This window comes from Balaenoptera musculus, chromosome 1 (genome assembly GCF_009873245.2).
Source record: "Balaenoptera musculus isolate JJ_BM4_2016_0621 chromosome 1, mBalMus1.pri.v3, whole genome shotgun sequence".
NCBI lineage: Eukaryota > Metazoa > Chordata > Mammalia > Artiodactyla > Balaenopteridae > Balaenoptera > Balaenoptera musculus.
In genome coordinates this window covers 16,752,847-16,780,469 of record NC_045785.1, presented here as the reverse complement: position 1 = coordinate 16,780,469, position 27,623 = coordinate 16,752,847, and the positions used below count along the sequence as shown (strand labels likewise).

Sequence of the window (27,623 nt, the reverse complement as noted above, 5' to 3'; positions counted from 1 at the left end):
AACGTGCTTTGAGAGAAAAATAGTATTAATAAAAGTGCTGTTTGGTCTAAAGCTCTTCACCCTAGTTAGCAAAAGGTGTGAATGGAACGGAATGGAATGGAATAAGTCTTCTCAGAAAGCAGAGCTTTTCTCTGGAGCTGTTTTGAAGGAGTAGTTGGGCAATTAGTACTTTTCTCAAAGATGCTCATCCTACTAAAACGCTCTGGGATTTGGGTTTAGAACATCTTATTTTCAGGCTTTATAGCAGTTCCTGTTTTCCACTGTAGCAGGTGGAAAGCTACCCTGGCCTAATGGAAAGGCAGAGAGCATAATCAGAGCATGAGGTTACATTTCACTGCCCATGAAGCTTCGCTATTTTGTTGCTCAAGTTCTTTACCTCAACTTTAAAAAATGAAACATTATTATACTTTGTAAAATAGTGTTTGCCCCATGATAAGACCTATAAGAAAGTTTACCATCTGCCTCAAATATTATAATATGCATCTGTTATTCAGATTAATACATAGAACTAAATAGACATTTCTATTTGTAAATAACAGCAAATACACTGGTAGATGAAGTATGGGACCAATGAGCCAAATTTAAGTTTTATTTTTCTTTCACTACACAAAAGTGGTGTTGCTTTTCACAGTCAAACTAAACCGGTCAAAGTACCTTTTGTTGGTTTCTTAAAAGGACTAGAGAACAAACTGATGTATCTTTTCTTTGTTTGTCTGTTTTGGCTGTGCCACCTGGCATGTGGGATCTTAGTTCCCTGACCAGGGACCAAACCCATGCCCCCTGCAGTGCAAGTGTGGAGTCCTAACCACTGGACAGCCAGGGAATTCACAACTGATGTATCTTTGAATTAAAAACTTCATGTAGATTTTAAAAATATATATTGCTGGGATTTTTTTCTCATCCTGAATAAATATTCACTTTCAAAATTTTTTGTGTTTATAATTTCATATTTTTAAAGAGGGCCCTCAAAGTGTCTATGCTTCAGGACCCAAATAACCTGGCCCTCAGGGAGCTCATAGCCTGGTAGCAGCTTCAGATTAAACAAATAAATAAATAGACAAACAAACAAAAAAACAGCCATTAAATAAATCCCAATCTTAACAGGAACATGAGGTACCCTGGGAAGTCAGGAAGTGCTTCCCAGAGAAAGGCATTTCTGACTTGGGCTCTGAAGGATGTAGAGGAGTTTCCATGCAGAAACTGTGTTAAATGCAATAATAGTATCTTCCCGGCCCCTTGACCAGGCTCTGTGCCTGAAACATCCCTACCTTTCATGAACTCCATGTCAACCTTTTCATATTTCTAGCAACCACTTCTTTTTTTTTTTTTTTTTTTTTACCTTTGGCTGTGTTCGGTCTTTGCTGCGTGCAGGCTTTCTCTAGTTGCTGCAAGCGGGCGCTACTCTTCATTGCGGAGCACAGGCTCTAAATGCGTGGGCTTCAGTAGTTGTGGCACGTGGGCTCAGTAGTTGTGGCTCACAGGCTCTAGAGCACAGGCTCAGTAGTTGTGGCGCACGGGCTTAGTTGCTCCTTGGCATGTGGGATCTTCCCGGACCAGGGCTCGAACCCGTGTCCCCTGCATTGGCAGGCGGATTCTTAATGACTGCGCCACCAGCAAATCCCTAGCAACCACTTCTTAAGTGTTTGCAACACTCCAGTCACTGGCTGTAAGCTTGTCACATGCTTTATCACACATAATCGTCACAATGAACCTACAAAGAGGACACTCTTATGAGCCTCATTTAACTGGTGAGAAATCTGAGTGCAGATAATGATAATAAATAAGGTTGGTAGGTAAGGGGGGTACAGTATTCCCCCGGGTCCCATTTCCTAGCTGTGTAACCCTTAAGCAAGTGACTTAACCTCTCTGTGCCTCAGTTTTCTCATCTACAAATTGGAGACAATACTAAAGTATCCTACTGAATTGTTGGGAAGCTTAAATTAAAAGAAAGATGTAAATTCATTTTTCAAATACCACTGACCTCTGTGTGAGGCATTGGAGATACTTCAGGGAACAAAATAAACAAAAACTCTACCCTTGTGGAACTTACATTCCAGAGAAGGATAAATGGGTAAAATGTATGATGTATTGAATAGTGATAAATATTAAGAAGAAAAAACATAAAGCAAGGCCAGGAGATGTGAAATGTCAGAGAGATGTTGAAATTTTGATAGGATAGCTTGGGAAGGCCTCACAGAGAAGGGTCTTTTAAGTAAAGATCTGAAGGAGTGAGAGAGCCAGCCATGCAGTTCTTTGAAGAATATACTAGGCAGGGAGAATAGCAAGTGCAAAGGCCCTGAGGCAAGAGCATGCCTGGCACAAGCAACAGCAGCGTGGAGTGAATGCAGCAAAGGGGAGAGTGATAGGAGATAAGTCAGACCATGTAGGTCCCTAAAGGTCATTGTAAGAACTTTGGCTTTTTCTCTGAGATGAGAACCACTGGGCAAGGCCAGATGCAGCAGGACCAGATAGGAGACTATTTTAATAATAAGTCTAGAAATGATGGTGGCCTGGGGACTTCCCTGGCGGTCCAGTGATTAAGAATCTGGGCTTCCACTGCAGGGGGCACGGGTTCAATCCCTGGTTGGGGAACTAAGATCCCGCATGCCACGTGGTGCAGTGAAAGAAAGAAAGATAGATAGATAGAAAGAAAGAAATGATGGTGGCCTGGACCAGGATTGCGATAGCAAGAAGTAGTGAGATTCTGAACGAACATACTTTGAAGGTACAGCCAATAGGATTTGTTGACAGATTGGACTTGGAGTGTGAAGAAAAGAGATGAGTCAAGGAGGGTACCCTGGGATTTAACCTGAGCATCTGGAAGGATGGAGTTGCCATAAGTGGGAGGGGAAGAACTGTGAGAGGAGGAGGGTTGGGGGAGGATGGATGAGGAGTTCTGTTCTGGACACGTTCAGATTGAGATGCCCATTTGCCATTCCAGTGGAGAGAACAAGCGGAGGTTGGATCTCCAAGTCTGGAATTGAGGGGCGAAGTGCAGACCGGGCATACGATTTTGGGAGTAGTCAGCACATGGATAATATGTAAAGCCACAAGATGGCGCAAGAGAGCCACAGGAGTGAGCATAGAGAGCGAAGAGGAGGACCAAATAGCTTGGACAGTGCCCAACCCTTCTTGGGTATTTAGCTGGTACTCATGGTTCTGGAGAAAATGTCCACTAGGGGGCAGTCAATACCAAGACGAGGATGAGGAAACTTGCGTACCCTAGAAACTGCCCCTGGGAGGCTGCAGTACGCCATTCAGCTTAGGGGCTGGGGATGGTGGCAGCTCACCAAGCAACCAAGTACTCAGCATCTTGAGACTGAGGCTTTGGTCACTTCACTACATGTTCAGGTAACTCTAGAGAAGGACCATTGTCCCCACCAATCAATGCGCCCTTATTGTGTACAATGAGTCAGCCAGACTGGATCATCTCCAAAGGCTCTCTCCCCTCAGACCTTCCTTGAGTCCTGGATATGGGCTGACATTCCTAGATCAAGGCTGTCACATCTCATCTGCCAAATTCTCTATGCAACTTACAGTTTGATAAGCTACTAGTAAATAACTATTCATTGATGCCAGTTCCAAGTCTGGTGCTTTGAATACTTTCACTCCAGAAAGGCCCTGAGACAGGTATAATCATCTCCTTTTATAGATTAGGAAGCCAAATCCAGCGAGATTAGGGGCCTTGTTCAAAGTAGCCCCAGAAATGGGAGGCAAAGTTAGGTGCCCATTTTCAAGGGGCTCCAGACCCCATTCTCTTCCTAGTATATCATCTCACTTTGACCTTGAGTCCAAAAGTACCTGGTGCTATACTAGGAGCTGAGTTAAAGAGGTAAAGGACACACCTCTGCCCTTAAGCAGCTCAGAGCCTAGTAGACACAAAAAACAGAAGTACGCTTCAGCATTGTAAGAGACAGGGCCATGGAAACAAAGAAGAGGGAACACAGCCTGCTCTGGAGCAGAGAATATGGAGAATACTAAAACTAACGAGTTTTAATAAAATGAATAAATAATAATAATTAACATTATTATTAATGATAAGTTATTCATAATTTATTGAGTGCTCTCTATTTACCAAGGACTTTTGTCATGTACTGGCCCATTTACTCTTCACAATAGTGCCATGAAGAAGGTAGCATTATCATCCCCATTTTACAGATGAAGAAGGTGAGGCACAGGGGTGTTAAATATAACTAGGAAGTGGGGAAGCAGTCTGGCTTCCCAGAGGAGGAATTGTCTGAGCTGAAAGATGAAGTGTGGATAGACCTAGGTGGATGAGGAGAGGATCAACAGTGTTCCAAGCAGAAGGAGAAGTGTGCACAAAGTTGAGAAGGCTTGGGAAAGCCCACCTTTGTAGTTTTGCCCGGCAATCTGAGACAGTGCCCACCTTTCTGGTCACAGTTGACCCAGTTTCCACACAGGCCAAGCATGGTGCTAAGATTCATTTCACAGCCAAAATGGGCAGAGCCAGAGTTTGGACTCTGTGTCCTTCTGACTTCCAAATCCATGCTCTTTCCATGATAACATGCATGTGGAACTTCCCTGACCAGGGATCAAACTCGTGCCCCCTGCATTGGAAGCGTGGAGTCTTAACCACTAGACCACCAGGGAAGTGCTCCATGACGACAATCTTAAGCAAGGTTTGTCAACATTTAGTCATGTGGGGAGATAGTTCTTCCCTTTCCACTATCCAGATATTCGCAAAGGTTGTTAATATCCTACAATACAAAGGTCGAGGATGAAATAATGAGATCACAGTCATTTTTACTGAGTTAGAGAAAGAAGGCATCATTAGGTGAACCTAAGCCCTTACAAGTCATCAGACTGGCTGGAAGAAAAATGAAGATTGACAACAGAAACAAAGATAAAAGTAAAATATAATGTGCAAAATAAAACAAGATGTACAAAAAGTATTGTGAGCTCTTATCTAACACATTAGAAATCCCAGGGACTTCCCTGGTGGTCCAGTGGTTAAGAATCCCCGTTCCAATGCATGGGACGTGAGTTTGATCCCTGGTCAGGGAACTAAGATCCTACATGCTGCAGGGCAACTAAGCCCACGCCACAACTACTGATCCCTCACGCCCTGAGCTCATACTCTAGAGCCCATGCGCCACAACTAGAGAGAAGTCTGCACATCACAACGAAAGATCCCTCATGCCTCAGCTAAGACCTGACACAGCCAAATAAATAAATACTTATTTAAAAAAAAGAAATCCCAGAAAATATCTCTACATATCCAAGAAAATAATGTCTACCATAAATACTAGTAATATCTTTTTTTGTAATACTAATATCTCCAGATCCCAAGATCACTAAGCCCAATTTGCATTTACTTGGCAAGGAAAACAATAGACATTTCAGAAACTATCCCAGGGATGTACAAATGGCCTAGTACTTGCAAGGATTTGAGAATGTTAAATTCTCATACACATTATTACATACATATCATAGAGGGACAGATAGAAAACATAACTTGTTCATAATAACTTGAACAGATAAAATCAAAAAATGTTGGGCTTCCCTTGTGGCGCAGTGGTTGAGAATCTGCCTGCTAATGCAGGGGACACGGGTTCGAGCCCTGCTCTGGGAAGATCCCACATGCCGTGGAGCAACTGGGCCCGTGAGCCACAACTACTGAGCCTGCGCATCTGGAGCCTGTGCTCCGCAACAAGAGAGGCCACGATAGTGAGAGGCCCGCACACCGCGATGAAGAGTGGTCCCCACTTGCCGCAACTAGAGGAAGCCCTCGCACAGAAACGAAGACCCAACACAGCCAAAATAAATAAATAAATAATAATTTTTAAAAAATGTTTAGAATTAAAAGAATGAACAGTTGCCCACCATAAAATTATAAAAGGGATTATCTTCATTAAAATTTTAGGTAAAATCTCGTCAGTAGGGACTTCCCTGGTGGTTAAGAATCCACCTGCCAATGCAGGGGACACAGGTTTGATCCCTGGTCCAGGAAGATCCCACATGCTGCGGAGCAACTAAGCCCGTTCGCCACAACTTCTGAGCCTGCTCTCTGGAACCCACAAGCCACAGCTACTGAGCCCATGCACAGCAACTACTGAGCCCGCATGCTGCAACTACTGAAGCCTGCAAGCCTAGAGCCGGTGCTCCGCAACAAAAGAAGCCACTGCAATGAGAAGCCTGCGCACCGCAATGAAAAGTAACCCCTGCTTGCCGTAAATAGAAAAAGCCCGCCGACAGTAACGAAGACCCAACGCTGCCAAAAAGGTCTTCGTTGCTGCGTGCAGGCTTTCTCTAGTTGCTTGGTTGCTCCACGGCATGTGGGATCTCCCCTGCATTGGCAGGCGGATTCTTAACCACTGCATCACCAGGGAAGTCCCCATCTTAGATAGCCTTTTACAATATATCAGATCTCTAGGGGAAGAAAAGCCCAAGACTTTCCACAGGGATCAGACAACAGACATCCTTAGATGAACTAAAAAGGGCAGTATGACATCAATACTCCAAGCACCTATATTACTAGAGAAAACAGATTTCAGTGACTCATGGACATGACGACTGGTCACTCTAAGTTAGACTTTGAGAATCAGGCATAGTACTATTTCAGCTTACTGGACAAATACATTCTTTTCTCCCCCACCCCCTTTTTTATTGAAGTATAATTGACTTACAATATTATGATAGCTTTAGGTATAAAACATAGCGAGTCAATATTTTTTTACTTTAGAAAGTGATCACCACGACAAAGACATTTTCTGATACAGAAAACAAATCCAACAGAAAAAAAAAAACACTGGTTACATAAGAACCAGGTTACTCATCTCAGCATGAGCTAGACTCAGTCCTGATCAAACAAAGCGGGTAGCACAAAGTCCTACGCACTTAAAATGGAAATTGTATATAAGGGAAAGGACAAAGCAGGGTCCTCCATTGAGGAGGCAGTGTCTCAGCTTTTGTTAGACTTGCCCTTGAGCAGAGGGCAGGGAACATCTCAACCACCACCCCACCACCCTGGAGACAGCAGCTTCCTCCTGGTCTGAGCTGGCACTGGGGCTGTGCCGGTGATGTGATGGTTCAAGGATGGCAGTGCCTCACTTAGACCAGAAGGGGTCAAATGGAAAGCAGCAGTCCTACATTCAACCGCAGGGGTATGGAATAAAATTCACATTTTATGGCAAGACAAGAAAAATTTAAACAAAAAAATCTTCTCTGCCCTTTGGCATCCTCTCCCCCCTCATTGTGGATTGTGTATGTGCATTATGCATCACCAAACCTCCCCCAATGGCAGGAATACCTGCTCAACCATAAACAGCAACATTCTCCTAGCATCAACAAGACAACTCCTTAAAAGATAACATTCCTCTTGATCTTATAAGGGGTCATATGACCCACCACGATGAAGGTCTAGATTATATAAACTGTCAATAGTAAGTCATTTGATGTACAGCCCTCTACTCAAAAAACTTATATAACTCTGTCTTGATTCCTAATGAGTAGGACAGTTCTCAGAACTTTCTGAGATACTTTTCTCCAGTTATAATCCTTAAATTGGCTCAAATAAAATTTTCCATTTCTTTCTTAGATCGACTGATTAATTTTTCATCAACAGGGGAAACTGGTAGGTGGAGGGACAAAGCCCAACACGATGAATTAAAATCAGTACAATTGCCAATAAGTCGGAGCTTACAGAAAGGACATCCTGAAGTTATCTTGAATTCTGATCCACAGGCAGTAGCCAATGGCCTGATAACTTAGTACCCAAAGTGGAAAACAAATAATTGTCTAATAAACAGATAACCAGTATGGAGAACACCAATATCAGAGAATATACATTAGGTTTGACAATCTTACATATTAGGAGACCATATCTCAGCACCCAGAAATGTAAAACTCAAAAAGCAGGTTATAATCGGAAGTAGATAAATTAACTGGAACTCTAACATCGAAAATAATTAATTGACAAAATATTAGCTAGATGTGTGTTCCCCAAACAAATGGAGATTTGGGCACAAACTCATCAATTAAATGTTCAAGGGAGAGAGGTATTCCTAAAATAGCACATGCTAAAACATTGTCAAATCTGCCAACCTTTTCTATGTCACTTGACAACAGAAAACAATCTGGAAGAACTAGCAAAGGCTAAATCTGGTAGATAGACTATGTCAAAGCCATGACTGAGGCACAAAGGAAAAAGAAATGTCTTTGGAGGATACTTTTTCAGGACTGGGATTTGCGGAGATGCTAAATCCACAATATCAGACATAGAGACACTTATTAGTGCCTATGGAACTCCCTAATCACAGAATCAAACCGGGGAACAAACTTTACAGTAAGGAAACAGGTCTAGGTCAATAAGAAGGAAATCAGCAGGAATGGTAAAAAGTTTAATGAACTACTAAGGAAAACCTAAATCCAGACTAGGTGTGAAATAAATGGAAGATTGAACAGTGTTCCGATAGAATAAGTAGTCTAAATTACATAATAAACAACTATCCTGACACCCTAGAGCTACAAACAAAATGACCCTATTGAAACACTGTGGGGCCCTCCCAGGTATAAAAGCTTTGTTTCTAGTTTGTAAGATTTCAAAGGGAAGGGAGGAAATGCAGAAACAAAGGAGGAGCAGTCAAGAAACATTAATGCAGTGATAAAGCAGGGGCCTGGTTCCTCCTCAAGGGGTAGACATAACAATATATCTTTGAGTTCTTCTGTAGGAGCTCAGGCTCCCACCCTGGTGGAGGATAGTAACTTCTGGCTGAGCACAAGATCCCTGGAATACCATCCTGTTACCTCACCACCAACCAATCAGAAAAAAGTCACACACTCCGCAGCCCTCACCCTAAATTTTGCCTTTAAAAACTCTTCCCCCAAAACCATCAGGGAGTTTGGGGTTCTTGAGCACAAGCCACCCGTTTTCCTTGCTTGGCCTTTACAATAAACCTTTCTCTGCTCCAATCCAATGTTTCAGTTTGTTTGGCCTTACTGTGCTTGGGGCACAGGAACTTGGGTTTGACAACACTGAAATCAAGTTTAAACACATTAAACTTAAAGATTATGGGGGAATAAGAGTACAGATACAAGAGTCTTCTGGTATCTCTTTCAGAATAGAAAAACATTTACATTGACAACTCTCAATAGCTTCACTATAACCATCCTAATTATCTGACACAATGTTCCCAGTTGTCCTGTAAATAGACTGACCAAAACCTAATAGGTTGGCTTCACTACCTGATTGCCAAGGTGATAAACACCCCGTTTGGATCAAACCATGATTGGATACAGAGCATGGACATTTTACAATAACTAAAATACTCCTATTAGCCCAACTACAACTATCATGAGAAAAAAAGCTATGGTCCGGTTTCCCATGGAACGAAAGAAAGCCATGTGATCCCTCAGTTAGCCTGGATGAGGTCAACATAATCTCAAGGGATCTTGAATGGGGAAACTCACCCCATCAGAAAAATGTCAATAAGAACAGAGCACCAGACAGGGACCTTGTGGGCCTGAGCCTTAGAACCTCATCTCACAGGCATCTACTAAGAGTAGACCCAATTGGAATGATAATGCCTACCTCAAAGGAGACAAGTCAACTAAAACATGGGGAAGATTTATACCAACATCATCAAGGGATTCATGGACCATTAGCAAGACTGAAAAACAGAACAGACCTAAGAGTGGACATGACAAATGCTCATAGACCCTGGGCATGGTATGCTGAAGAGAAACATGGAACAATTACAACAAAGCTACAATGGATGGAGCTATGTCTCTTCCTGGCCTGGCTACGCTATGTGCCATGGGCATTTGTGGGACTCTTGATATAACTTCAGTGATTGGACACATTGCAATGTTACCAAATATTTAAAGAATATGCCTTGTTGAGATAGCCTCATCCACCAGAGGGTAGACAGCAGAAGCAAGAAGAACTACAATCCTGCAGCCTATGGGAAAAAAACACATTCACAGAAAGATAGACAAGATGAAAAGGCAGAGGGCTATGTACCAGATGAAGGAACAAGATAAAACCCCAGAAAAACAACTACATGAAGTGGAGATAGGCAACCTTCCAGAAAAAGAATTCAGAATAATGATAGTGAAGATGATCCAGGACCTGGAAAAAAGAATGGAGACAAAGATCGAGAAGATGCAAGAAACGTTTAACAAACAACTAGAAGAATTAAAGAACAAACAAACAGAGATGAACAATACAATAACTGATATGAAAACTACACTAGAAGGAATCAATAGCAGAATAACTGAGGCAGAAGAACGGATAAATGACCTGGAAGACAGAATGGTGGACTTCACTGCTGCGGAACAGAATAAAGAAAAAAGAATGAAAAGAAATGAAGACAGACTAAGAGACCTCTGGGACAACATTAAACACAACAACATTTGCATTATAGGGGTCCCAGAAGGAGAAGAGAAAGAGAAAGGACCAGAGAAAATATTGGAAGAGATTATAGTCGAAAACTTCCCTAACACGGGAAAAGAAATAGCCACCCAAGTCCAGGAAGCGCAGAGAGTCCCATACAGGATAAACCCAAGGAGAAACACGCTGAGACACATAGTAATCAAATTGGCAAAAATTAAAGACAAAGAAAAATTATTGAAAGCAGCAAGGGAAAAACGACAAATAACATACAAGGGAACTCCCATAAGGTTAACAGCTGATTTCTCAGCAGAAACGCTACAAGCCAGAAGGGAATGGCATGAAACACTTAAAGTGATGAAAGCGAAGAACCTACAACCAAGATTACTCTACCCGGCAAGGATCTCATTCAGATTCGATGGAGAAATCAAAAGCTTTACAGACAAGCAAAAACTGAGAGAATACAGCACCACCAAACCAGCTCTAAAACAAATGCTAAAGGAACTTCTCTAAGTGGGAAACACAAGAGGAGAAAAGGACCTACAAAAACAAACCCAAAACAATTAAGAAAATGGTCATAGGAACATACATATTGATAATTACCTTAAACGTGAATGGATTAAATACTCCAACCAAAAGACACAGGCTTGCTGAATGGATACAAAAACAAGACCCATATATATGCTGTCTACAAGAGACTCACTTCAGACCTAGAGACACATACAGACTGAAAGTGAGGGGATAGAAAAAGATATTCCATGCAAATGGTAATCAAAAGAAAGCTGGAGTAGCAATACTTATATCAGATAAAGTAGACTTTAAAATAAAGAATGTTACAAGAGACAAGGAAGGACACTACATAATGATCAAGGGATCAATCCAAGAAGAAGATATAACAATTATAAATATATATGCACCCAACATAGGAGCACCTCAATACATAAGGCAACTGCTAACAGCTATAAAAGAGGAAATCGACAGTACCACAATAATAGTGGGGGACTTTAACACCTCCCTTACACCAATGGACAGATCATCCAAAATGAAAATAAATAAGGAAACAGAAGCTTTAAATGACACAATAGACCAGATAGATTTAATTGATATTTATAGGACATTCCATCCAAAAACAGCAGATTACATTTTCTTCTCAAGTGCACATGGAACATTCTCCAGGATAGATCACATCTTGGGTCACAAATCAAGCCTCAGTAAATTTAAGAAAATTGAAATCATAACAAGCATCTTTTCTGACCACAACGCTAAGAGATTAGAAATGAATTACAAGGGAAAAAAACGTAAAAAACACAAACACATGGAGGTTAAACAATATGTTACTAAATAACCAACAGTTCACTGAAGAAATCAAAGAGGAAATCAAAAAATACCTAGAGACAAATGACAATGAAAACACGATGATCCAAAACCTATGGGATGCAGCAAAAGCGGTTCTAAGAGGGAAGTTTATAGCTATACATGTCTACCTCAAGAAACAAGAAAAATCTCAAATAAACCATCTAACCTTACACCTAAAGGAACTAGAGAAAGAAGAACAAACAAAACCCAGAGTTAGCAGAAGGAAAGAAATCATAAAGATCAGAGCAGAAATAAATGAAATAGAAACAAACAAAACAATAGCAAAGATCAATAAAACTAAAAGCTGGTTCTTTGAGAAGAAAAACAAAATTGATAAACCATTAGCCAGACTCATCAAGAAAAAGAGGGAGAGGACTCAAATCAATAAAATTAGAAATGAAAAAGGAGAAGTTACAACAGACACCGCAGAAATACAAAGCATCCTAAGAGACTACTACAAGCAACTCTATGCCAATAAAATGGACAACCTGGAAGAAATGGACAAATTCTTAGAAAGGTATAACCTTCCAAGACTGAACCAGGAAGAAACAGAAAATATGAACAGACCAATCACAAGTAATGAAATTGAAACTGTGATTAAAAATCTTCCAACAAACAAAAGTCCAGGACCAGATGGCTTCACAGGTGAATTCTATCAAACATTTAGAGAAGAGCTAACACCCATCCTTCTCAAACTCTTCCAAAAATTGCAGAGGAAGGAACACTCCCAGACTCATTCTATGAGGCCACCATCACCCTGATACCAAAACCAGACAAAGATACTACAAACAAAGAAAATTACAGACCCATATCACTGATGAATATAGATGCAAAAATCCTCAACAAAATACTAGCAAACAGAATCCAACAACACATTAAAAGGATCATACACCACGATCAAGTGGGATTTATCCCAGAGATGCAAGGATTCTTCAATATACGCAAATCAATCAGTGTGATACACCATATTAACAAATTGAAGAATAAAAACCATATGATCATCTCAATAGATGCAGGAAAAGATTTGACAAAATTCAACACCCATTTATGTTAAAAACTCTCCAGAAAGTGGGCATAGAGGGAACCTACCTCAACATAATAAAGGCCATATATGACAAACCCACAGCAAACATCATTCTCAATGGTGAAAAACTGAAAGCATTTCCTCTCAGATCAGGAACAAGACAAGGATGTCCACTCTCACCACTATTATTCAACATAGTTTTGGAAGTCCTAGCCACAGCAATCAGAGAAGAAAAAGAAATAAAAGGAATACAAATTAGAAAAGAAGAAGTAAAACTGTCACTGTTTGCAGATGACATGATACTATACATAGAGAATCCTAAAAATGCCACCAGAAAACCACTAGAGCTAATCAATTAATTTGGTAAGTTTGCAGGATACAAAATTAATGCACAGAAATCTCTTGCATTCCTATACACTAATGATGAAAGATCTGAAAGAGAAATTAAGGAAACACTCCCATTTACCATTGCAACAAAAAGAATAAAATACCTAGGAATAAACCTACCTAGGGAGACAAAAGACCTGTATGCAGAAAACTACAAGACACTGATGAAAGAAATTAAAGATACCAACAGATGGAGCGATATACCATGTTCTTGGACTGGAAGAATCAATATTGTGAAAATGACTATACTACCCAAAGCAATCTACAGATTCAATGCAATTCCCATCAAATTACCAATGGCATTTTTTACAGAACTAGAACAAAAAATCTTAAAATTTGTATGGAGACACAAAAGACCCCGAATAGCCAAAGCAGTCTTGAGGGAAAAAAATGGAGCTGGAGGAATTAGACTCCCTGACTTCAGACTATACTACAAAGCTACAATAATCAAGACAATATGGTACTGGCACAGAAACAGAAATATAGATCAAGGGAACAAGATAGAAAGCCCAGAGATAAACCCATGCACCTATGGTCAACTAATCTACGACAAAGGAGGCAAAGATATACAATGGAGAAAAGACAGTCTCTTCAATAAGTGGTGCTGGGAAAACTGGACAGCTACATGTAAAAGAATGAAATTAGAACACTCCCTAACACCATACACAAAAATAAACTCAAAATGGATTCAAGGCCTAAATGTAAGACCAGACACTATAAAACTGTTAGAGGAAAACGTAGGAAGAACACTCTTTGACGTAAATCACAGCAATATCTTTTTTGATCCACCTCCTAGAGTAATGGAAATAAAAACAAAAATAAACAAATGGGACCTAATGAAACTTCAAAGCTTTTGCACAGCAAAGGAAACCATAAACAAGACGAAAAGACAACCCTCAGAATGGGAGAAAATATTTGCAAACGAATCAATGGACAAAGGATTAATCTCCAAAATATATAAACAGCTCATGCAGCTCAATATTAAAGAAACAAACAACCCAATCCAAAAATGGGCCAAAGACCTAAATAGACATTTCTCCAAAGAAGACATACACATGGCCAAGAAGCACATGAAAAGCTGCTCAACGTCACTAATTATTAGAGAAATGCAAATCAAAACTAGAATGAGGTATCACCTCATACCAGTTAGAATGGGCATCATCAGAAAATCTACAAACAACAAATGCTGGAGAGGCTGTGGAGAAAAGGGAACCCTCTTGCACTGTTGGTGGGAATGTAAATTGATACAGCCACTATGGAGAACAGTATGGAGGTTGCCTACAAAACTAAAAAAAGAATTACCATATGATCCAGCAATCCCACTACTGAGCATATACCCAGAGAAAACCATAATTCAAAAAGACACATGTCGGGCTTCCCTGGTGGCGCAGTGGTTGAGAATCTGCCTGCCAATGCAGGGGACACAGGTTCGAGCCCTGGTCTGGGAAGATCCCACATGCCACGGAGCAACTAGGCCCGTGAGCCACAGTTACTGAGCCTGCGCGTCTGGAGCCTGTGCTCCGCAACAAGAGAGGCCGCGGTAATGAGAGGCCCACGCACCGCGATGAAGAGTGGCCCCCGCTTGCCACAACTAGAGAAAGCCCTCGCACAGAAACGAAGATCCAACACAGCCATAAATAAATAAATAAATAAATAAATAAATAAACCCCAAATTTAAAAAAAAAAGAATCCGCCTGCCCATGCAGGGGACACGAGTTCAAGCCCTGGGCCGGGAAGATCCCACATGCCGCAGAGCAACTAAGCCCGTGTGCCGCAACTACTTAGCCTGCGCTCTAGAGCCCACGAGCCACAACTACAGAACCCACACGCCACAACTATTGAAGCCCGCGCGCCTAGAGCCCGTGCTCCACAACAAGAGAGGCCACCGCAATGAGAAGCCCGCGCAACGCAATGAAGAGCAGCCCCCGCTGGCTGCAACTAGGGAAAGCCCGCGGGCAGCAACGATGACCCAAAGCAGCCAAAAATAAATAAATAAATAAATAGATAGATAGATAGATAAATAAATAAATAAATCTATTTTTAAAAAAAACAAAAAACACATGCACCCCAATGTTCATTGTAGCACTATTTACAATAGCCAGGTCATGGAAGCAACCTAAATGCCTATCGACAGACAAATGGATAAAGAAGTTGTGGTACATATATACAATGGAATATTACTCAGCCATAAAAAGGAATAAAATTGGGTCATTTGTTGAGACGTGGATGGATCTAGAGAGTGTCGTACAGAGTGAAGTAAGTCAGAAAGAGAAAAACAAATACCATATGCTAACACATATATATGGAATCTAAAAACAAAAAACAGTTTCTGAAAACCTAGGGACAGGAGAGGAATAAAGACGCAGACATAGAGAATGGACTTGAGGACACGGGGAGGGGGAAGGGTAAGCTGGGATGAAGTGAGAGAGTGGCATGGACATATATACACTACCAAATGTAAAATAGCTAGCTAGTGGGAAGTAGCCGCATAGAACAGGGAGATCAGCTCAGTGCTTTGTGACCATCTAGAGGGCTGAGATAGGGAGGGTGGGAGGGAGACGCAAGAGGGTGGGGATATGGGGATATATGTATACGTATAGCTGATTCACTTTGTTATACAGAAGAAACTAACACAACAATGTAAAGCAATTACACTCCAATAAAGATGTTAACAAAAAAAAAAAAATTCAGTGAGAGACAAAGTGATAGGTAAGAAGTGGATTTATTTAGAGAGAAACACACTTTACAGACAGAGTGTGGGCCATCTCAGAAGGCGAGAGGCCCCAAAATATGGCATGGTTAGTTTTTATGGGCTGGGTAATTTCATAGGGTAATGAGTGGGAGCATTATTCCAATTATTTCAGGGAAGAGGTGGGGATTTCCAGGAATTGGGCCACCGCCCACTTTTTAACCTTTTATGGTTGGCCTCAGAACTGTCATGGTTCTGGTGGATATGTCATTTAGCTAATGTATTACAATGAGTGTATAATGAGGCTCAAGGTCTACTGGAAGTAGAATCTTCCACCATCTTGGACCTAGTTGGTTCTAACCAGTTTTTGTCATGTCCTATGCCTATGTCATTCTTTTAAAGTTTGCGTCTTGCCCTCTTCCCTCCTGTTTCAGAACTATAAAAGAATAAATTTCTATTGTTTTTTTAAAATTTTTTTAAAATAAATTTATTTATTTATTTTTTGGCTGCATTGGGTCTCCGTTGCTGCACGCAGGTTTTCTCTAGTTGTGGAGAGTGGTGGCTATGTGGGCTTCCCATTGTGGTGGCTTCTCTTGTTGTGGAGCACAGGCTCTAAGCGTGCAGGCTTCAGTAGCTGTGGCGCGCGGGCTCAGTAGTTGTGGCTCGCAGGCTCTAGAGCACAGGCTCAGTAGTTGTGGTGCATGGGCTTAGTTGCTCCGCGGCATGTGGGATCTTCCTGGACCAGGGTTCGAACACGCATCTCCCACATTGGCAGGTGGTTTCTTAACCACTGTGCCATCAGGGAAGCCCTAAATTTCTATTGTTTTAAGCTACCCAGTTGGTAGTAATTTAACATGGCATCCCTTGGAAACCAGTACATACAGAAAGGGACGTCTCATCTCCGTGTAAGAATCCTGATCCTTATGCCACTTGCTCCCACAGCAAGAATGCATACTGTCCTTCGCTCTCCTAATGCCTGAGGGTCAGAATCTAGCCAGAAGAGGATCACGCCAAATCCAACCCACAGTGATGGTCTAGGCAGTGGCTGAAGAGAAAGAGGAGGAGACTAATGGACTATCATAGTCACTACCCAGAAGTGAAGGCATCCTGGCCTTTTACCCCACCCAAAATGAATATGTGTATGTGTGTGGCTGGTGTATTAATAGAAAGGTTTATTTTAAGTGGATAAGATACTATTATATTGGGTAATCCTTTATTATATTGAATAATTCTATAATTAATATAAGTAATTTCCAAAAGGTCAATTCCCACATTATTACATTAAAGTCAATGGAGTGAATATGACATGACTTATGTTATATTCATGGTATATATAACATGGGCTTGGCTCCTCCCCCCATTGACCCATTGTCAGTGAATAACTCCCTGGTGTACCAATTCCCACTGTAGATGTTAAAGTGAGACTCAGCTCTAGAATATGATCATATACACGCTGATCCATAGTGGTGGCAGGGCAAAGTGTCAAAATAGTGTCTACAGTGTCCCCATGAATAGTACTTCACGGTTGAGGTACCCATCCTCCTCTTCTTTAGGTAGTGAGACACTCCAACACTCCACTTCCATTTTTATTTATTTATTTATTTGTTTGTTTGTTTGTTTTTGGCCACGCTGTGGCTTGCGGGATCTTAGTTCCCCAGCCAGGGATTGAGCCTGGCCCCCCCAGCAGTGAAAGCGCTAAGTCCACTGGACTGCCAGGGAATTCCCTTCACTTCTGTTTTTGGCTTGGGATTTTTGCCTTTCTTCCCCACTGGGTCTCGGAAGAATGGCTGATGATGTCAAAAAACTGCTTGTGCTTTATACATAATGTGTGAGTCTGTATAGGTTTGAAGCCTCCCTCATGTAGGAAAAAGAAGCTACTGCTAACCACAACTCTGGAACATTAATCCTTAATCAGACAGATGCACATTCATTCATTTAGCAGGCATTTTTAAAAGACCTACTATGTGCCAGGCACTGTTCTGTGTGCCAGGAACATAGCAATGAACAAGGCAGCAAGGTTCCTACTCTTGAGGAGCTGACAAATTAGAGAAAGAAGACATAACGAGCAAGTAAACAATTGTGAACATGATCGCTTCAGATGTGATAAATGTTAGGAGAGAAACAGGGATGTGATAGTTGGGGGTGTGAGATTGTTACCGAGTTAGGTCGCATGGACCACCCACTTGGGCCCTAGCCTGGCCGAAGCCCCTTGCCTTGGTAGGGAATATTCTTTTTCTGTTCGGTTCGCACAGCCAAAAGTGAAACTGAAGCTGAGAGTGGAGCAGCACAAGCTTTATTCGATGGCCAGAGAATGGAGAACCAGGAACTTAGTTCACAAATCAACTTCTCGCGGGTGGGGTTCGGGAGTGCATCAAGGCAAGATTTAAGGGCAAGGTTAACGAGGGAGAAGCATTTGCATAGGTTTTCAGGGGATGGGCAGGGTTCTTTCTGGATATGGGTACCACCTTTTTTCCTGCCCTTTAATGGTCCTTTGGCATCTGAGTGAGAAGCAGGTCGAACCATCATGGCGCAGACAGGTGGAGATCTTACCCAACTTGGCTGGTTGGTGGTGACTTAATCAGGAGTCAACATCATCAATCTTCTGGTTCCCAAGGGTCTGGGTCTATATGCTTGTGGGCAGCATACAGTTAACTTCTTCCACCTGGTGAGGGGTTTCAGCATCTGCAAAATAGCCCAAAGGACATGGCTCCGGATATTATCTATAGCCCTTGAGGAGGAACTAAAGGTCCTTGACTTTGTTTAATGGCTAAACTATTATTATTTTGTCTTGCTTGACTGTTTTCCTTTCTGTATTTTCTCAGTTCTCTGATTAAATTCATTCTCTGTAACTCAGGAAAGGCTAAAGTTTTTCTACAAATAAGAGGCAGGTGGAGGACATGGCAGGGGCAGGGGGTGTGTGTGCCCCAGGAAGGCCCCTGCTTGGTTACAAGATGGCTCTGGGTCAGGAAAGTACTTGATACTGTCCCTAAAGCACAGTCAATGAGGGATACAAGGTTGGAGTTAGGAGTGGCCAGATCATTTACTGTTTTTTTTTTTTTTGGCCATGCCACGCCACATGTGGAATCTTAGTTCCCCAGCCAGGGATTGAACCTACGCCCACTGCATTGGAAGCGCGGAGTCTTAACCACTGGACCACCAGGGAATTCCCAGGAGTGGGCAGATTATGAAGGGCCCTTGTATTAGTTTCCTACTACTGCTGTAACAAATCACCACAAATTTAGTGGTTTAAAACAATTTATAATTCTGGAGGTCAGAAGTCTGAAATGGGTTCACTGAGCTAAAATCAAAGTGTTGGAAGGTCTTCCCTTTGGAAGCTCTAGGGGAGAATCCATATCTTTGCCTTATCCAAGAATCCATTCCTTGGCTTGTGGCTCCTTCTTATGCCTTCAAAGTCAGCAGTGTAGCATCTTGTCTGACCCTGACCCTCCTGCCTCCCTCTTATAAAGATCCTTGTGATTACATTGGACCCATTCAGGTAATCCAGGATAATCTCCCCATCTTAAGATCTTTAGGGAGCTCCCTGGTGGCCTATGGTTAGGATTCCAGGCTTTCATTGCCGTGGCCCAGGTTCAATTCCTGGTTAGGAAACTGAGATCTCACAAACCATGCAGCGCAGCAAAAAAAAAAGAAGATCTTTAACCTAATTCCCTTTTGCCACATAAGGTAACATATTCACAGGTTCAGAGGTTTTGGATATAAGGAAATGGACATCTGTCTCAGAACCTCTGGGCTCTATTAACAAAAATACCACAGCCTGCATGGCTTATAAACAACAGAAATTTATTTCTCTTGGGTGGTTCAAAATGAAGGCACTGGCAGAGTGTCTTGGTGAGAGCTCACTTTGGGTACACAGAAGGCTATCTTCTCACTGTGTCCTCACATGGTGGAAGGGGCAAGGGAACCCGGTAGCCTCTTTCATAAGGGTACTAATCCCATTTATGAGGGATCCACCCTCATGACTTAATCACCTGCCAAAGACACCACCTCTAAATACCATCGCATTGGGGGTTAGGTTTCAATATATGAATTTTAGGGGGACAAAAAATTCAATCTATGGCAACATTTTGGAGGGGCATTATTCTGCCTACTACAGCCCTATAAGTCATGAAAAGGAATTTAGATTTTTGTATTTGGCCACACCTTGCGGCATGTGGGATGTTAGTTCCCTGACCAGGGATCGAACAGTGCCCCCTGCAGTGGAAGCGTGGAGTCCTAACCACTGTCAGTGGAACCACTGTCATTCCTGGAATTTATTTTATTTATTTATTTTCGGCTGCATTGGGTCTTCCTTGCTCCACGCAGGCTTTCTCTAGTTGCACCGAGCGGGGCCTACTCTTCATTGTGGTTCGCGGGCTTCTCATTGCAGTGGCTTCTCTTGTTGCGGAACACAGGCTGTAGGTGCGCGGGCTTCAGGAGTTGTGGCGCACGGGCTCAGTTGCTCCACGGCATGTGGGATCTCCCCAGACCAGGGCTCAAACCCATGTTCCCCGCATTGGCAGGCGGATTCTTAACCACTGCGCCACCAGGGAAGCCCTGGAATTTAGATTCTAAAGTGCAAAAGTGTGCCAAAATGGAGTGACATCTGACTTCTGGTTATACTTCTTTGTTTCTTTTTTATTGACTGATATAGAAGAGGGCCCAGGACAAACACTAGAACTCCAGCTGTGATACTGTGATTTATAAGAAATATATATTAGTCTTCCGCCATTCCCTACAGAGCTCCTAAAATCCTCGGAACTTCTGAAGTGATTAGAGTGATAAAGGTGTCTTTTGTTATTTGTAACAAGCTCTTTTCAACCACACCTGAGTTTATGTTAATGCAGCAAATTTTGGAAAGCCCCTAGGCGACCTAGGCAAGGGGGCTCATTGCCAGGGGAACCAACCAGAATTAACTGATGCTTTCATCTCTACTCCCACCCTCCACCCCTATCTCCCAGGAGATGAGATTGAGGGACTGGAGATTGAATTCCATCACCAATGGCCAATGATTTAGTCAATCATGCCTGCTTGATGAAACCTCCATAGAAACCCAAAGTGATGGGGTTTGGAGAGCTTCCTGGCTGGTGAACCGTGGAGGTGCTGGGAGGGTGGTGTGCAGAGGGCATGGAAGCTCTGAGCCCCTTCTCAGGAGCCTCGACCTATGCATCTCTTCCATCTGGCTGTTCCTTAGTTACATCTTTTTATAATAAACTGGTGATTAGGAGTTAAAAGGTTTCCCTGAGTTCTGTGAGCCACTCTAGAAAATTAATCAAACCTGAGGAGGGGTCGTGGGAACCTCAGATATACAGCTGGTTGGTCAGAAGTATAGGTGATAACCTGGACTTGCAATGGCATCGCAGAATCGCTTCCATGTGTGGAAAACCCACACATCCGGTGCCGGAAGTGAAGTAGTGTTGCAGTGGAGTATTGAGAGTAGAGGAGACACTTAGGAGTGAGTTGTTTAGTTTTTTTAATAAATTTATTTATTTATCGCTGCGTTGGGTCCTTGTTGCTGCGTGCGGGATTTGTCTAGTTGCGGCGAGTGGGGGCTACTCTTCGTTGCGGTGCGCGGGCTTCTCATTGCAGTGGCTTCTCTTGTTGTGGAGCACGGGCTCTAGGCACGCAGGCTTCAGTAGTTGTGGCTCACGGGATCTAGAGTGCAGGCTCAGTAGTTGTGGTGCATGGGCTTCTTTGCTCCGCGGCATGTGGGATCTTCCCTGACCAGGGATGAAACCCGTGTCCCCTGCATTGGCAGGCGGATTCTTAACCACTGCACCACCAGGGAAGTCCAGGAGTGAGTTTTTTTTCTTTAGAAAGCCAATAGAGGAGGAGGTGGCAAAGAAGACTGAGGAAGGAGCAGCCACTGAGGGAGGCTGAAAACCAGGAGATGATGCTGAAGCCCTGCAACTCAGATTGGGACTTGAACTCACGGGCTGGGACTCAAACCCAGCCAAAACCCAGATTGGGACTTGAACCCACGGTCTTTCAATTGAGATCACACACCTGGTCTCAGGACTTAATGAAGCTCAGGTTCTTGATGTCTCATCATGGAAAGAATTCAGTGAGACAAAGCCACAGGTAAGAAGTGGATTTATTTAGAGAGAGATACACTCCACAGTGTGGGCCATCTTGGAAGGCAAGAGTGGCCCCAGTGCATTGGTTTGTCAGTTTTTATAGGGATGGGTAATTTCATAGGCTAATGAGTGGGAGGAGTATTCCAGCTATTTTGGGGAAGGGGTGGGAATTTTCAGGAATTGGGCCACCACCCACTTTTTGACCTCCTTGGAACAGTCATGGCACCTGTGGTTGTGTCATTCAGCTTGCTAATGTGTCACAATGAGCATATACTGAGGCTCAAGGTCTAGTGGAAGGCGACTCTTCCACCATCTTGGACCTATTTGGTTCTAATCAGTTTATGTCGTGTCCTCGGGCTATGTCATTCTTTTAAAGGTTGTGCCCTGCCTCCTTCCCTCCTGCTTCAATACTGCCCAGAGACCATTTCAAGATGGTGAGAGTGGTCATCTGTGTGGGTGATTGCAGGGAGCTGAGGATGAGAGAGCACTGGATTTGGTAACATGGAAGTCATGGTAACCTTGATAAAAGCAGCTGTAGAGGAGTGATAAGGTCATAGGCCAGACTGGAATTGGTTGAAGAGTGAATGGTGTTACCAGATAACTGGGTTCACCTCTTGTTGGGTGTTGAGCCAAAAGACACAACCAAGGCAAACAGCAGGAGAAGGAAGGATTTATTACTTGCAGCAAGTAAGGAGAACACTGGGGATCTTTCCCAAAGCAGTGTCTCCCTGAACAGCAAAACTGAGGAACTTTTAAGCTAAGGGTACATGTGTAAAAGGGAAGAGCTAAATCGGAATCCATGTTCGATCTGTTTCTTTGACTGTAACCTTTGCTTTTCGTTGCTTTTGTTATTATAATCATACATAATGGCCTGCCTCAGGGAACCCTGCCCCTTTGCCTCTATGTTAAACCAGAGTGCCTTTGCACATCCTGACCCTGTCCACCTGTGGATGGCTGCAAGAAAGAAGAAATTAACACATCCCCTTCCGGAGGCTGGCCATTCCAGGGGACATTTGCAAATCTTATGGCCTTTCTACTTTACTTCCTCATCTCCTCCCCTCCTCTATTCTATAAAAGAAACTGGCATCCAAACCCCGATAAGATGGTTTATCAGAGACACTAGGCTGCCATCTTGTCTGCCGGCTTTCCGAATAAAGTCGTATTTCTTGCTTCAACACCTCGTCTCCGATTCGTTGGCCTGTCGTGTGGTGAGCAGAGCGAGCTTGTACTCGGTAACTCATGCATATTCATGAAGGGGCTTGAGCAGAGGAGAATTCAGCATAGAATTAGGGCAAAGGTTGAGACAGTCCAGCTTTCGTTGACTGAAGTCCTGAGGGTCAGCAAAGATCAGCATCATCATTCCTTAGGTTTTGGGATCTCAGCATGTAAGTTACCATCCTCCACCTGGGTGGGGCATTTGTTCCGGCAGAACTCAGAGATTATGTATATCCCTTGAGGAAGAACTAGGACTCCGCTTTATTGATGAACTCTTGTTTCTTGACTGCTTTTCCTGTGTTCCTGCATTCCCTCACTTTCCTACAGATCATTAATTGCTGAGACCGGTTCAAGGGCAAGCATTGTGGCCAGGCTTAGATCACAAAATGGCTTAGCCTAAAATGGCTTCTCTTTTGTAAAGGAAGCCATGCTGATTCTCTTTCTCTGGGGACCTCCTACCCTTTCTGCTTACAATAGGAGATGAGGAGGTCGAGAGAATATAGAACTGTGCCATCTATTATGGTACCACTCACTACATGTGGCTATTGAGCACTTGAATGTGGCAAGTTTCAAATGAGATGAGCTATAAGTGTAAAACGCACACCAGATCTCCAAAACGTGGTGTGAAAAAAAAGGATGTCTCATTAATGTTTTAAAAATATTGATTTCATGTGGAAATGTAAACATTTTGGCTATACTGGGTTAAATATATTATTAAAATTAATTTCACCTGTTTCTTTTTATTTTTTAGACGTGGCTACTAGAAAATTTAAAACTATCAATACGTATGTGGCTCATATTATATTTATATTGGACAGTGTTGGGGTAGGTAATTATTTCAATAATTTTACTGTGAAGGGAGCCAAGAAATTAGAAGGAAAATAGAGAGGAATTTAACATTGCTGACCACTCCCATCTTCTTGAAACTATCCTCCCTAAGCTTCTGAGTTACTCAATTCTTCTGATTCTCCTTATATCTAACAATTGTTCTTCTGGACCTTCTTCCTAGGGTCCTCGCCCTGTTCCCAAAACATCAGGTGAAGGAGCTAGCCATGTGGCTGTGCAGGGGAAGAAACTTCCAGGTAAAGGACACAGCAAATGTAAAGGTCCTGAGGCATGGGTCTGCTTAAGGCGGTTATGGAACTGGGAGGAAGACTGTCGTTGGGACACAGCTGGAGAGAGTGTGGTAGGAAATGAGCTCTGGCCAATAAGGTGTAGAGGGGAGGGACTTTGTCATTTACTTTGAACGAGGTGCTAAGTTTTTGGAGGTTTTTGAGCAGAGGAATGTTCTTCTGGTTTACATGCCAAGAAGACTATAAAGAGGTGTTGGGGGAGGGGAAAATTTCCCCCTCTACCCCTCTTGAGTTCTTGTGGCTGGACTAGTAATAAAATTGACACAAGACAGATTAAAAGGAGAAAAAGACACAAATTTTAATTCATGTGCATGGAGGCCCCATAGAAATGGGACCTAAGAAGTGGCCAAAGCAGGCAGCTTTTATAGTTTTTAGACAAAGAAATAATAAATTTGTGAGAAATTGACAGGACAAAGAAACTAAGGTTTTGGGTGCCCATTTAATGAAGAATCGAAACAGAGTTTGGTCTTGGGGCAGTAAATTAAAGAAGTGACAAGGTTTGTTATCTAGGCTTCTCAGCCTGAATTCCCTATCTTTGGCGATAAGGATGTCCTTCTACCTCCAGATGCTGGGAGTGCACCTTTCACATGAAAGACTTATTTCCTGCTTTCAGGGAGACAGAAAGGAAGGTCAGAGTGTATCCCTCTTGCATTTCTTAAGTAACTTTAATTCAAAATAATCAATAGGCCATTGAGGCACATTTTGGGGTGGCCTACTCTGGGCCCCAACAGGCAAGGGCGAAAACAGGGAGACCAGTTAGGAAGCTTTTGCAATAATCCAGGTGAGAGGCCAGGTGGTAACAGTCCCTGTACAGTAGTTGCATTCCGTATATATTTTGAAGGCACACACAGTTGACAGGATTTGGGGAAGTTCTACATGGCGATGTAAGAGAGAGAGGTTAAAGCTACAGCTAAGATTTCAGGAAGGATGGAGCTGCCACCTGCTGAGATGGGGAAGATTACAGAAGGACATTTGGGGGTGGCTGGAAGTAGAATATGTTTTGGATCTTTAAAGTGCAAAATACCTATCACCTATCGTACATTGGAGATGCCAGGTATGCAGTAGGATATACAAGTCTGGCATTTTAGGAGCAAGGTCAGGTCAGGAGATAATAGAATTTGCAAGTCATTAACACACAGCTGGTATTTAAAGCCACAAGGAGATGAGATCACCCAGGGAGTAAATGTAGTTAGAGAAGTCCAAGCACAACCCTAGGCCACTCAAGTTTACAGGTTACAGAGATGAGAAAGAATCAGCAAAGGGCACTGAAAAAGAATGGCCAGTGGGTGATGGAAAAACCAGGAGGTGGTGTCCTGCTGAAACTGAGGAGGACCCTATGGGGCTCTCTGGTACAAACCTTTCTGTTTCTTCCATTTCTTGTCTGTAGAAAATAGGCTTCATTCAGCCTCCATGACCTTCCCTGAGTTCCAAAGGGCAGGTTCAAAGAGTTGCTAATCAGGGAAGGGAAAGAATGCAGAAACAAGGGAGGAAGAGTCAAGAAACAATAGTGCAGCCTTGTGGCAGGGTCCTGGTTCCTCCTCAAGGTATACATAACAATATCTGAGTTTTTCTGCAGGAACTAAGGCCCCCAGACAGGTGGAGGATGGTAACTTCAGGCTGAGCACGAGATTCCTGGAGTACCGACATGTTATCTCACCACCAATCAATCAGAAGAAAGCCATACACCCTGCAGCCTTCACCCCAAATTTTGCCTATAAAACTTCTCCCTGCAAACCATCAGGGAGTTCAGGTTTTTTTGAGCACGAGCCAGCTGTTCTCCTTGCTTGGCCATGCAATAAACCTTTCTGTGCTCCAAACTCCAACATTTCAGTATGTTTGGCTTCACTGTGCATTGGGCACATGAACTTGTGTTCAGTAACTCTGCAAGTTAAGAGAAGAACGTGTTCCCAAGAGGAGAGAGTGAAGAACTAGGTCAAATGCTGCGGACAGGTCAAGTAAAACAGAGTATGAACTTGCCACTGAATTTAACAACATGGAGGACTTTGGTGACTTTTATGTGGTTGGTTTTGGGGCAAGAGCCTGATTTAGAACGGGTTTAAGGGGGATAGGAAATTAGGGAACTGGAGAAGAGTCTAGATCACTTTTTCCAGGAGTTCTGCTATAAAGAAGAGCAGAGAAAAAAAAAAAAAAAGAAGAGCAGAGAAGTGGGATGGTAGCCGGTGGGGGATGTGGGAGTCAAGAGAGGGTTTGTTAAAACTGGGAGAAATTACAGCATGTATCTAATGCTGATGAGAATCACCCAGTAGAGACTGGAAAATCCATGATGCAGGAGCAATATATCCTGCAAGATTCAGACTCATGTCTCCTATCTCTACATGGATGTCCCTGATGCACTTAAAATGCAATTTATTAAAAACCGAAATCATCATCTCCCTTCTAAACCTGCTCCTTCTTCTCTACTTGTTACCTCATTTGGTAGAAACTCTATTCGCTTAACTACCCAAGTTAGAAAACTGGCATATAGCAGTGACAGCACAATGAATAATATTCACGATTTTATCACGTGCTAAGTGAGGTAATGACACAGGGAGCTGTAAGCACCTAGGAAAGGGCTATGACCTACACCTGAAGGTCAAATAACAGAAAGGTAAACAGACTTTGCTTAGACCAACTTATCAAGTTTAGCAATTCCATGTCCTAAATATCTTTCAAGTTTGCCTCCTCATTCCACACCTATTACACTGCCCCATTCTGGCCTTCATTATCTCTGGCTTGCAGTATTTCTATAGTCTTACAAGGTTTCTCTGTCTCTGTCCTTGACCTAGACTGAGGAAGTTATACAAAATGAAAATCCCCCTTATATCACTCACCAGCTTTAAACATTTCTATGAGTCCCTCAGATAAAGCAAAGTCTTGGCCAGCCTCTCAAAGTCTCATCTCCCCTTCTCGGAGTTTGTGGCCTCATACCAAGAAGTTTCTCTCTTCTGTGCTTTTGTTCCTTGTAGTTCCCTTTGTCTAGAATGGTACCTTTCTTCTAACCTGGCTAAGTTCTACTCATCTATTAAGGGTGGATTTAGGACTTATCCCTCCTGGGAAGACTTTCCCCAAGTACTCCAAACCTTCCAAGGAAGGGAAGGGGACCTTACTTTAAGTTTCTACCATTCTCCCCTCACCCCTGCTCCCTTGCATAAGTGCAAGGACCATGTCTTATTTTCATCGTTCCTTAAGTGAACGTTTGTCTAAACAATTGCACACATAAAGCATCCAGTCTGGGTAATTCCCTGGTGGTCCAGTGGTTAGGACTCCACGCTCTCACTACCGAGGGCTCAGGTTCTATCCCTGGTCAGGGGAAACTAAAATCCCACAAGCTGTGCAGTGCAGCCAAAAAAAAAAAAAGGCACCCAGTTCAAGGTTACCCAGCTGGCAAGCTATT

At 42.7% G+C, this 27,623-nt stretch overlaps 1 protein-coding gene across 1 annotated transcript in view; it reads right to left on the bottom strand.

The window, feature by feature from the left end:
* Positions 1 to 27,623, bottom strand: part of LDLRAD2 (low density lipoprotein receptor class A domain containing 2) — a 42,207-nt gene that overhangs the window by 13,475 nt on the left and 1,109 nt on the right. The gene's annotated exons all lie outside the window — the stretch shown is intronic.